This window comes from Danio aesculapii, chromosome 4, assembly GCF_903798145.1.
Source record: "Danio aesculapii chromosome 4, fDanAes4.1, whole genome shotgun sequence".
Classification (NCBI taxonomy): Eukaryota; Metazoa; Chordata; class Actinopteri; order Cypriniformes; family Danionidae; genus Danio; species Danio aesculapii.
The window spans coordinates 41,849,568-41,863,416 of record NC_079438.1 but is presented as its reverse complement, the minus strand read 5'-3'; the positions used below and the strand labels follow the sequence as shown (position 1 = coordinate 41,863,416).

Here is a 13,849-nt window from a genome sequence, read left to right as displayed (position 1 = left end):
CCTTTCATTGTTGTTATTTTTGATCAGCTAAACAGTTTTTCTGCTTATTGTGAATAAAACGTTTAAAACAACAACTTTTATTAAGAGATGAAAATGAACAATCTGCCATATTTTACTCACTTTTCAGTTCTTCAAAACCTGTTTTTTTTCCTTCTACTTTTTTCTATTATTTTTGCTGCTTGTTCAAACTACTAAAAATGAGCTTAAACAACACAATTCTTGAGATTTATTTCGGGACTGCTTATTTGTTTTATGTTCAGTCCACTTAAATTTGTTTTGAGACAACATTAAGGAATTGTGTGGAACCCAGTATTTTTCACAGAAGTGTAATATTTTTCTCCTATGTTATGAAAGTCAATGGGTTCTTTAGCATTCAACAGAAGAAGGAAACAGAAGAAAGGAATTAAATCACATGAGCATGAGTAATCGTTGAGGTAATTGTCATTGTTCAGAACAGAAACAGTTTGTTTCTAAACGTCTTCTTGGCACGTTTGATCAATTTAATGCATCCTTGCTAAAGAAAAAGATTAAATTATTTAAAAAAACTAAAATCTCACTGAACTTAAACCTGTGAACATTGGGGTATTGCCATAAAGAAGCTAAATCTACATATTCAATCAGAATCAGAAAGAGCTTTATTGCCAGTTATGTTCACACATACGAGGAATTTGTTTTCGTGACAGAGCTTCTACAGTGCAACAGAGTTACAGAGACAGGACAAAAAACAGATAATAAATATAGTTAAAAAGAAAAAAGGGAGGTAGTGAATATACAAATTGACAAGTGTATGTACAGGTATATTACTATATACAATGGTATATGTGCAGCAGTTATGTGCAAATTGGCATGTAAAGTATGTTGTTAAGTGTAAATGTGCATAAAAGTGAATAGCAAGTAGTGATGTTTGTTTCATAGTTATTATCAACAAGTCTTCATGAGGTTAAGGCAAAGCACACATATAATGAAGCATTAAGTACATGGAGATGCAGATTCTGATGTATTTGACCACAGAAACACAGACAGATGGAAATCAAGACAAAGATAAGTCAGGAAAAGGGGCTCAAGAAGTAAAAAGTTAAAAAGAAGAAGCAAGAACAGGGAGGAAAGGAAGCTGTGGAGACCTCATTTAAGCTGCTGCCACTCCAATACATGAAACAAACAAGAATGATAGAAAGGACCCACTGAATAATGGATCTATTCATGAGCGAGGCAGAAGAATAGGGTGGAAAGAGTTGATATCAGTGTGGATTTAAAGCACAGGGCCCAATGAGCTGCGGCATGTTCACAGGGGGCCGATTCAATCTGCCATTTATCAGCTTACCCCTAATCAAACCCGGGCCTTGCATGGCCTCTTCCATTCACATGCAAAGCGTTACATTCGCATGTAGTCAACTTGACTTGTTAAGGCCTGATTGATCAAAACCTCTCGGTCCAGGGACGCACATCTGTTTGCAAATAACTACGGCTTGCTGTCCCTCGGTGGAGCTTGGATTTAGCTTTAAATCTGCAACAGTGATCTGTTCGGATCATTGAGCAGATCTGCATTCACTGACTCTCTTTTTATCTGAACTCATCTGTCTCAGATGCTCCCAGGACACTGAATATACCGTCCTGCTCCTGCTGCCACTGTCTAGATCTGATCTGATCTGGCCTGACTGGGTCAAGCATGTGTATTGGTCTGATTTTGCATTTATATGTGAGATGTGCAGCTTGGATGTGTACTATGAGATATTACAAAGCATGCTTGATGCATCTATGTACTCATCTATCCATCAAGTGTTCACTTTATAGTTTGTGTGAAATTCAAATTTACAATTTGCAGTGTTTATTTTGATAACACTTGTTATTCTTCAGTTGAACAATGAATCTGTGTAAAAAAAAAAAATGTTTTGGTAATCTTCAATCAAAGTATGACCATTTGCTTCCACTTTTGGAGTGATGGTTTTTCTCTGTTGATGGTTCCAAGATGGTTCTCTGTTGAAAAGTTCCAAGATGGCGCCGAGCATGGCCGCCATGTTGCGAGCTCCCAGCAACTATCTGTATTTTGCACTGTCTGGAGCCAGCACCTAAGCTTTTCACTCATAGCACACGTGCTGTGGCTGATGTGACAATAAAAGTGATTTGGTTTGATTTGATGGCTTCAGACACAGTTTTCTGAACCACACCCCTCTTACCATTAGTTTGCTATGAGGGAATCATAGCCCGCTCCCTACTCAATATTCTGTTTCATTTGGAAATACATCAACATACTGAAACAAGTCTCAGCAACTTCCAGTTCACAGACTTTAAATATTTGTTTTATTTATTCATCCATCCTTTTTCTCTAGGTCAATAATTAGTCTAAGAAACTTTAATTAGTCATTTGTGAAGGTTTTAGGTCCACTCCTGTCACTCTTAAATGAAAAATTTGAGCTTTATAAATCAACAGAACCTATGCTTTGTGATTCTAAAGGAGCATGCAATCTTTTATTGAGATTGAGCCATCAGTATAGCTGCTAAAAAGCTGTAAAATGCTACATTTATATGACAGGTCAAATGGAGGCCAACATGGAATCTGCACCCCCAGAAATATGCAGAAAGCTCCTTATGTAAATGTGTGCAAATATTTGAACATTGTAATTTCAGTAATAATATTCTCTAATGTGCAAGTATTTAGATGATTTATGTACTATACAATTTGTAGATAATTGTTTTCTGTCTCTTATTGGATGCAGTTATTGAGAGATCTGCAGTAACTTTGTTTACTAAACAGTGCTTGTGATTGGATTTGCATTTAAAACCTTAAAATTAATGTATTTTGTGTTAAGTTTTTAGCTCATATGATCTCAAAGTACTCTACATAAATCTGCATATTTACATTTATTTATTTTCTTTATACAAATTTCAATGGCAAAAAAGTACACAAATAAAGTCTGCAGATTCAGTCTGGCCCTATGGTATGGCTGAAAATGGCATTCATCACGTCTAATTTATGTATTTAAAAATGGTAAAAAAAAAAAAATCTCTTCCAGGATTGCTATAATAAATAATAGTTTTTTTAAATTAAATATATATATATATATATTTTAGACATTCATAAAAATTATTTACATTAACCTCAATTACTATAAACAAAAAATCCCAGTTATGGAAAACAAATAATATTAATGAATACTATATGAAATAAACTTAATACAGCCTAAAATTAAGCCTATAAGTTTACAGTTGATCAAGTAGACTAAAATTTTAACTAAAATGTTATCGAATAAACATTTGTTTATTGTAATTTTACTGGAAAATGTGACAAAAACTGATTACAGTCTCTCACCTTACAGTCTTACAGATATTTTTGAAGGCTTATCTCTACAGATATAATATTAAGCCTTTATTCTGGTCTGCACCACTTTCTGCCTGTCTATAGCTGAACCAAATCCCTTATTTTACCTCCTCTTGAGGCCTTTGAACTTCACTATAGTCCTCTGTTGAACTCCACCAAAGATGTCTCTTAGACCCCACCAGAGTGCTGCATCCCACCTTAGGCCACCGGTCCACTTGGGGATTTGTGGCTCATGGTGTGTGTGTGTGTGTGTGTGTGTGTGTGTGTGTGTGTTTGGGGGCTCTGTGCCATGGAATCAAGGGAACAAAAGATGCACTGGAGTGAGAGATTGAGGGAGGAAGCACAGGCAAACGTGCGGGAAGGGGGATGGAGGGGGCACAAAGCTCCTCCGCTAAAACCCTCCCGCCTGATAGCCTTATCTGATTCTGCTTCAGCGGCTGATGGCTTTTTTTCCACCGTGGGCTTTGCAGCACACAGGTTGGGCCCTTTGGTGTGAAGCCTAGCAGAAAATGTTAATCAAGAGAAGAAGTCTTTAAAAAAAAAGAGGTGGAGAGGGAGACACACACACAGAAAGGGAGATTGCAAGAACAGAACTTCTCTCGTAATCTGTAATGGGAGTGACGGCAATTCAGTAGCAAATGGAAGCTGGAGAAAAAGGGCAAGTGTGACAGGGGTGACAAGAGCCGGACGACTTGCACCCCGTCAACCACATTTGCGCAATTGTGCTTTGTTGCTCTCTTTTCTTTTCTTTTTTTCTTGATGGAGTCACTCTTCTGTGAGAGCTCAAGCTTGTATCATTTCACCCAAAAGGCTGAAGACGCCACAGAAAACTGCAGTCACATCCCATTTAACACTCAGTCTTCAGGGCAGAACTTCACAGCTGTTTCACTGCAGTGTACTTACTGGATGTCTTTCACGTCCGTGGTCAATGAATAATGGATGTGCTTTTCTGCTGTTCTATGTATGGCTATTTTTTATTGTCTTAAATAACACAGACACGTTTATTTCTTTGTTCCATCATTAGTGACTAAAGTTAAGCAGAAGAAAACTGTTAGCTTTTAACCTGATCTCATAAGGAAATATGACAATTTTGTCAGTTTAGTCGCTGATTTGTTCAGTCGTATGTAAATGTCAGATTTTATAACGGAGGCATGGCACCAAACCCCACCCCAAACCCAATCGTCACTGGGGGATAAGCAAATTCTACTAAATTGTACAAATGAGATCGAACAAATTCATATGGGATTAACCAATCAAAAAGTCATGAATTGCCGCGAGAGTGTTGTATCTTCAGATTTTATTTTAATATACTGATGTTTTGAATAGATATTATTATGCATTGTTTATTTGTGGTTGGCGATTGTAATTTTTTTATACACCACTTGCGTTTAGGGGCTGTGTGTAGAGAAAAACATTTTTAAATATTTAAAAACATGCACAAATTTTAATGCCTACAATATAGGGATGCTACATAATGTAAATTCTGGGCAAAAACGAAAGCTGAAAATTCTACTTGGCTGCAAACCTTTTTTGTAATAATTGCTTACTTAAATGCTATAATAATTATTACTTCTTATTTTATTAAATAATATTAAGTCTTTTTCTAAGACATTTTAAATCCAGCTCAGTTTCAATTACTCTTAACACCAAGCAGTAAAAAGCGCAGTAGCAAACAGCTCTTGCATGGTGCAAGGCATTGAAATGAATGGGTTTCTTAGTGCAATGCTTTCCATGTCCATTAGGCTCATGATTTGGGGCATTTTTCCTTTTCGTCCAAATATCAGAATTTTACAGACTGAAATGTGTTGCATCTTTACTAATATGTCAAAAATATCAAAAGTTTATTACCTTGTTATGTTCGATCATACCATATTTTCATTTCATGTAAAAATTTGAGGGAAAAAGTTGAGTGATTTTCATCATGGTCCTGGCTGGGTCAGTTGGCATTTCTGTGTGGAGTTTGCATTTTCTCCCTGTGTTGGCGTGAGTTTTCTCCAGGTTCTCCAGTTTCCCCCACAGTCCAAAGACATGCGCTATAAGTGAATTGAATAAACTAAATTGGCCTTAAGCCTGGTTTATACTTCTGCGTCAAGTGATCGGCGTGACCCACGGCAAATGTAATGCGCGTAGCTGTGCATTCATACTTCTGCGCCCTGTTTCTGTTGCTCTGCAATTACACTTCCGAAACACTAGTTGGCAGTGAGGTGTTTGTGTTCCTCTGTGTCAAGTTTCTTCGCTGGTGTTTATTTTTTTCTGAACGCTTCCTTAATGTACAAGTGGTTCAAACTCGCACATTTTGTGGCAGGAACCGTCGGACGTGCAACAACTTTAACCATAAGGTAAACACAAAACAAAACTTTCCATCCGGAGCTCCTTCACGGGACTCTTAACACAAAGCAGTAAAAAGCGCAGTAGCAAACAGCTCTTGCATGGTGCAAGGCATCATGTCCATTAGACTCATGATTTGGGACATTTTTCCTTTTTGTCCAAATATCAGATAATTTTTACAGACTGAAATGTGTTGCCTCTCTTCTAACATGTCAAAAATATCAAACGTTTATTAAAACAACTTTAACCATAAGGTAAACACAAAACAAAACTTTCCATGCGGAGCTCCTTCACGGGACTCCACACTTGTAAACAATCGCTCCGCGGCTCGGGCTTCCGCGGCTCTTAGTCCCGCCCACACTCGTCAGCACTACCAAGCCGACCAATCACAGAGCTTATGCTACACATCGTTGCAACAGGTAGTTACATTTTTTTGAGAGGTGCGCGTCAGCGACGCCAACGGCTACGACGAGGGCTATGCGTCGTAGCATACGTGTACGCTTGACGCAGAAGTATAATTCAGCCTTTAGTGTATGAGTGTGTATGGGTGTTTCCCAATACTGGGTTGCAGCTGGAAGGGCATCCACTATGTAACCCATATGCTGTAAAAGTAGGCTGTTTATTCCGCTGTAGCGACCTCTGAAAGAGAGACTAAGCCGAAGGAAAATGAATTAATTAATTTATACTATTAATATAGGTGTATACTATTATATACTATTTTATACCATTTTATAACATTTTCAAATTAAATGTTCTGCTTCTTTCTATCTTACCTTGCTCTCTTCAATTTTTAAAATGATGTTTTGTGCTGGAATTTGCTTTTGTGAAAAGTAAACTTCAATTTGATTGGCCATGAAAATAATTTTGACATGAACGAGTGCTGTTAGAGGCAGACCAGCATACAGATTTAAAAGGCTCACATTTTTCACCTTTTACAAGACGTAAGGCAAGTCTCTGGTGTCTCTGTTAAATTTCAGCCTAAAAATATTCATCAGATCATTTATTGTAGCCTGCTGAAAATGTGAGTTTTGACGTCTGAGGACACTGTAGCTGTTTTTGTTGGCTGTGCCTTTAAATGCACATGAGCTGGTTCTCCCTGCCCACCATTCAAACATGCATGTCTGCTTTTCATGTGTTATATCAAATAAGCAATAAGTCAATGGCAGACACTAAGAAAGCAGAGATTCAACTTATGATAAATACGACAGTAAGTTTCCCAATGGTTATTTGAGGTATTTGTTGTGGCGTTAATTCAAGCATTTCTTCAACAATGAGTCACACACAATGCTGTTACAAAGTTCACAGTACACACATCCACACGTTTAACTTTGCACGACAGGATATAAGTTAATACTGCTTTATGAATATCCATTATGTTAATGTATATAAAATAAACCTGATTTAATGTCCACAAACTGGGAAAATAGTTGTACTGACACTATGCAGCTGTGCTGATTGCAGCAATGATGAATTACATCAAAATTTTACGGTCTCTATTACAAACATGGACTGTTTTAAAAATGTTTTTAACTCTTTCTGTTGTCAAATTTCCTGACCGTTGTCAAACTCATTCTTGAGGTGCAGCTGATCACAGAAAGTTGGAACAGATCTTTGAATCCCAGTTTCTTTGCAAAAATTGCCTTGTTGATATGATTATACGTGTTACTATGGAGAAATAAATACGTGGCTCTCGATAAATTTGGTCGACGGGGAAAACCACACTCCCACATTATGTTGCTTTGGGCCTCAAAATAGCAGGAATTTGAATCCTATTTTAATGTCAGGAAATTAAAAAAAAAGAGAGACTTGTGTTTATTTCACTGCAATATACTATACTGGATATACACAAAGTTCTGTCCAAAACATTGAAAAAAAGTAGATTTTGCATCATAGATGCCCTTTGACTTTTAAACCAAAGCAAATCTCAAGAATTGCAACTGCAAGAATTTCACAAATTTGTTTGTTTGATATTTTCTTTGATTAACAAAGTAAACAAGACCCCCTTAAAAAAGTAGTGGTGAGAAAACGAAGGCTAAGAAAGCATTAGGTCATATAGCGATATAGATATGTTTGTACAAGCTCTGAAATTCACCCTCATAATATCAACAGATGAGGTAATAAAAATGACATTGTTTTGGTTGTTTGATTATAAAGTGTTTTAAGCAATAAAAAGCTAGCTATTAAAATACGAAAGTTCTAACATATAGCCCCTTTAATTTGTAATAATACTAAGGAGAATTAATTAAATATTCATAACTGATTATATTTTATTCAATCTATACTTTGTTTTAAAAATGCCTTTATCAGTTTAGTTTTACATAGTAAAAAACAAACACACAAACAAAAACATTCAATGATGAGCTGTAGCTAACATTTATGACAAATAAATGTATTAGTCAAATACCTTAACCATAATACCTTATTGTCCTGTTTTCTTCTTACACATTTTACTTCCTTAATTAAACTTTAGTCATTAAATGCTAATATTGGGAAAATGTCCCCTATGAACATCACTTTTTGCCACTACTGCAAGTATGTTTGTCATTAAGGCTGATTATTCTACATTCTGACACACATTACAAACATGCATTCCCGCTCAAAAACAACACTATCATCTGTAAACAGAGACTCATTGTTGATTATTTAGGCTATTTTGTACCCGTGTTTATTTGTGTTCTATATTTAATCCCATAGCTTTGTTTAAGTTCATCATCATTCAGAAAGACTGCCTTACATAGTTTACAAACAAGGTCAAATTCAGTCTGCAGACTATGACCTCTTTTCTCAAATTGGGGTTGCTCTACATACAGTCCATGTCAAAGCATGATAGCTGTCAAAAGGGTATGTGCTGCGTACAGTAAATGGACTAACCAAGCTTTTATTCTTCTTTCATTTCTTTGACTGTGCACACTTATAGGTCCTTTTTTAAATACATTTTTAATTTAATTTTCAGTTTATCTGTTTGCTAACAGATTGCAGTGGACTGCAGAATTTGTTCTTTAATTTCATGCACATTTCCATTACAGTGTCATTTCTACCAAATTTAAATACATTGTGTGTAATAGCATTGTGGTTGTATAATACTTGCATTATCAAAGTTTTACTTCATTTGACAAAATTAGATCAGTTAAAAATGGTGCAATAAAAGTAATCAAAAGTTCACAATAAATAAAAAAAAGTTATGTTTTATACACCTCATATTTCAAGCTCTGCATTTTCTCTTTGGTAAAACCTTTAAGCAATCCTACACTGTAAAATGTAATTATTAATAAGTTTATTATTATTATTATTATTATTATTATTATTATTATTATTATTATTATTATTTATGCTTTTTAATCTTTCCTCGAACAACTTTTGATTTGAAAAATTAGAAAAAGTGACTTGAATGCTTTTGTGAAGCCATTTTAAATAGTTTGGTGTGTATATTGTCTGTTTTGGTGTTGTAAAAATTATGATATAAAAACTTGGTAATAAACTACCTGTACTTTTTCTGTTATTTGACAGACTTAATTCTCTTTATATTGGTTATTATACAATATATACTGTTTCAAATCACTAAAACTTTAGTAATAGTCACTTCAGTAGTCACTGAAAAAATGCACAGTTTTCATCATCAAAAGTTCAACATCCCAAAATACAATTCAATTAACTCATTCAATTAATTGTAAATAAACAGAAGAAAATTGTAAATCATGAAATATGGAACCTGTTAATTAACAATTTTTTCCAGTGTATTTTTAATGTGGTGATAAATTATATAAAAAGGAAATTACATTCTTTGTGTAAAAATTGTTAAAACACTTTAAAATGATTTAACCATGTTTATAACTTTAAAGTAATAATGCATTATTTTCATTTTTTTAATAAACTCATGTCTGATGCTGGCACAAGGATTTAAGAAATGTATTAAATAATTAGGCGTCACGGTGGCGCAGTGGGTAGCACGATCGCCTCACAGCAAGAAGGTCGCTGGTTTGAGCCCCGGCTGGGTCAGCAGGCATTTCCGTGTAAAGTTTGTATGTTCTCCCCGTGTTCACGTGGGTTTCCTCCGGCTGCTCCGGTTTCCCCCACAGTCCAAAGACATGCGGTACAGGTAAATTGGGTAGGCTAAATTGTCCGTAGTGTATGAGTGTGAATGAGTGTGTATGGATGTTTCCTAGTGATGGGTAGAAATTGGCTGTAGTGTATGTGTGTGAATGCAAGAGTGTATGGGTGTTTCCCATTGTTGGGGCATCCGCTGCGTAAAACATATGCTGGATAAGTTGGCGATTCATTCTGCTGTGGCGACCCCTTATTAATATAGGGACTTAGCCAAAAATGAAATGTATGAATAATAAATAATAATAATAATAATAAATAATAATAATTATAATAATAATAAATAATTAATAAAAAGATAGATTTTTATCTTGACACAAAACAACGTCAAAGTGTCTGTTTGAATGGTTTGCTACATCTTTGACGCGTTTTACAAATTTAAAATAAAATCATAGGCCAGAATGATAATCAAATTTCTTTAATAAAATTAATAAATCAACCAGTCAGTCAATCAATCAATCAATCAGTCAGTCAAAAAAATGCATACTTGCATACAAACGAAAAACCCAAGATTGAATATTTAAAAATTCAAGCAAAAAAGTGTCTCTGTTATTGTATAAATAGATATTAATAGTTTGTTTAATGCTATACATTTTAACAGTAGCTTAGGTGTAAAAACACGTTTAAATCACATTCCTGGTCTTAACTCTTCACATCTCTCACAACACACACTTTGCATGCGCCCTGTGTGCCACGTGCAGGCCGCTGTGGTGCTGCCCCAACTGACAAATAACTCACACAGGCCGTCCAACTCTCTGCTGTGCTCCTTGATTATTTGAAATTTGGCACTGTACTTTGGTCCCTTTGAACAAGTGCGGGGGGCAAATTTTGGCAGACCTTTCCAAGCAAGCTTTGTTGTTGGCCGCCGGACACGTGGCTCCGCCCCTTTGCTACCCATTAAAAAAAGGAGGGGGGAAAAACAAACAAAGACACACGCAGGCACCACACTCCTCCTGCTGGCTGCATGCCATTTATTCTCAAACACACACACACACACACAGACCACAATCCCTCACTAACCACTACACCCTGATCTCCACTGATAACTCCACAAAGGGCAAATCATCTGCTATAACTTATCTACAGCGATAACCCCACAATGGCCAAATCATCTGCCATTATTGCTGCCGCTCTCCTTGACATTGTTCCTTTATTAAGGGCATTGTGGAAAAGCCCACTCTGTTTGGACGGGGCATAATAGAGTCTTTGACAGATTCACTTCTCTCCCTCTCGCTGTGAGCTTTCAAAACATCGAGCATATTCCATGCTTCATGCTTGTCAATAGCAGGACTGTTTGTTTGCCTAGTCACTCTGAGCTAATGGTACACACACGCAGTTATTCTGTCCTTTAGCGCTATGCAAATAGCGCTTGCATAAAGGCACTGTAGCTGTACACACACACATGTACGTCCACACACACTTTCTGGTCTTTCAGGATGCTGAGCTTTTGAAGAAGCCATTCATCGGTGTAGAAAACAACAAGTGAGGCACATACATAGTACGCTAGCAAACTAGCAAACAAGCAGGGTGGGGCAGACTCAGGTCTACCAGGTGTTCCCTGTCAATGCTAACATTTATCTCCACTTTCTCCAAGTGACCAGAAGGAGCACAGATAAGGCCATGTTTGGAATAGTAAACTCAACTACACTTCCAGCAGAAAGCAGATTGTGCTACTGTCTTTTTTCATCTGGAATTGCTTGCTATAGTAATATTCACTGTACATTTCTTGAGTGTGTTAGTAAGAATGTGTACAGTATGAATTCACACATACACACCACATCAGCATATAGAGCGCACGAATGAGATTCTGGTTGTAAAAAACTCAATTTTCTCCATAGATCACTTAACTTTTCAATGATAAACACCTAATAACAGGCTTTCTGTAAGCTCTGTAATTGTTAATTGGTTATATAAGTTTGTGCTTTTGTTGAACCCATCTGTAAACTTTTTAATAGAGAAATTTATGCAGATAAACTACATTTACATAAACTACCGACATTTTACAGTAAATTCAAATGGAGTTGCAACAAGCGAAGTGCTCACAAAAACAAAAAAACACAAAAGACATTCCACTTTAGCTCCACCATTCACTGCACATAATGACAAGCCACGCTGTACTCTTAAAATACTTAAATTATTATGTATATATCCATGAACAAAGATGAATATAAGCATTATGGGAAAGTTGCAGTCTTAAAGTACAATTATTACATTTTATTTAGTGATATTTTTATTATTATGTTGGAGTTGTAATTATTGGTTTTTCAAAAGCATTTTATATTTTATGAACATTTATTTTTACTTCTACATTTTAAATGAAACATTTGCCCTGAAGTTTTAAATAAAGCTACTCAGAAATAGACATACTTTAAAATGTAAAGAAAATGCCTTTACATGCGGTCACTATACACTTACTGGCTACTTTATTAGGTACACTTTAGTACCGGGTTGGACCCCCTTTTGCCATCAGAAATGCCTCAATCCATCATGGCATAGATTCAACAAGGTACTGGAAATATTCCTCAGAGATTTTGTTCCATATTGACATGATAGCATCACGCAGTTTCTGCAGATTTGTCGGCTGCACATCCATGATGCGAATCTCCCGTTCCACCACATCCCAAAGGTGCTCTATTGGATTGAGATCTGGTAACTGTGGAGGCCATTTGAGTACAGTGAATTCATTGTCATGTTAAAAAACCCAGTCTGAGATGATTCGTGCTTTATGACATGGCGTATTATCCTGATGCAAGTAGCCCACAGAAGAGGGATACATGTGGTTGTAAAGGACAAAAATTTGACATGGTCAGCAACAATATTCAGGTAGGCTGTGGCATAGACACGATGCTCAATTGGTACTAATGGACCCAAAGCGTACCAAGAAATTATCGCCACACCATTACCCCAGCCTGAACCATTGATACAAGGCAGGATAGATCCATGCTTTCATGTTGTTGATGCCAAATTCTGACCCTACTATCTAAATGTAGCAGCAGAAATCAAGACTCATCAGACCAGGCAACATTTTTCCAATCTTCTATTGTCCAATTTTGGTGAGCCTGTGCGAATTGTAGCCTCAGTTTCCTGTTCTTAGCTGACAGGAGTGGCACTTGGTGTGGTCTTCATCTGCTGTAGCCCATCTGCCTCAAGGTTGGACGTGTTTTGCGTTCAGAGATGCTCTTCAGCATACCTCGGTTGTAACGAGTGGTTATTTGAGTTAATGTTGCCTTTCTATCAACTGGTACCAATCTGGTTGTTCTTCTCTGACTTCTGGCATCAACAAGGCATTTACACCCACAGAACTGCTGCTCACTGGATATTTTCTCTTTTTAAATATGTTCAAAGTCACTTAAATCTCCTTTCTTCCTTATTCTGATGCTTGGTTTGAACTACAGCAGATTGTCTTGACCATGTCTACATGCCTAAATGCATTGAGTTGCTGGCATGTGATTGGCTGATTAAAAATTTGCGTTAACAAGCGGTTGGAAAGGTGAGTGTGTATAAACTATTAGCTGACTGAATTTACAGAAATGGTAATATATATATATATATATATATATATATATATATATATATATATATATATATATATATATATATATATATATATATATATATATATATATATATATATATATATATGCGTTGGTAATACATATGGTAATATATATATATATGGGGCAACGCAGTGGCGCAGTAGTTAGTGCTGTCACCTCACAGCAAGAAGGTCGCTGGTTCGAGCCTCAGCTGGGTCAGTTGGCATTTCTGTGTGGAGTTTGCATGTTCTCCTCCGGGTGCTCCGGTTTCCCCTAAAGTCCAAGGATATGTGGTATAGGTGAATTGGGTAGGCTAAATTGTCCGTAGTGTATGAGTGTGAATGAGTGTGTGTGGATGTTTCTCAGAGATGGGTTGCAGCAGGAAGGGCATCCGCTGCGTAAAACGAATGCTGGATAAGTTGGCGGTTCATTCCGCTGTGGCAATCCCAGATTAATAAAGGGACTAAGCCAACAAGAAAATTAATTAATGAATGTATGTGTATGTATGTAATATATATATATATATATATATATATATATATATATATATATATATATATATATATAT

General features: G+C 36.3%; 1 protein-coding gene across 1 annotated transcript in view; it reads right to left on the bottom strand.

The window, feature by feature from the left end:
- Positions 1 to 13,849, bottom strand: part of LOC130223526 (uncharacterized) — an 83,011-nt gene that overhangs the window by 10,147 nt on the left and 59,015 nt on the right. The window lies entirely within an intron of this gene.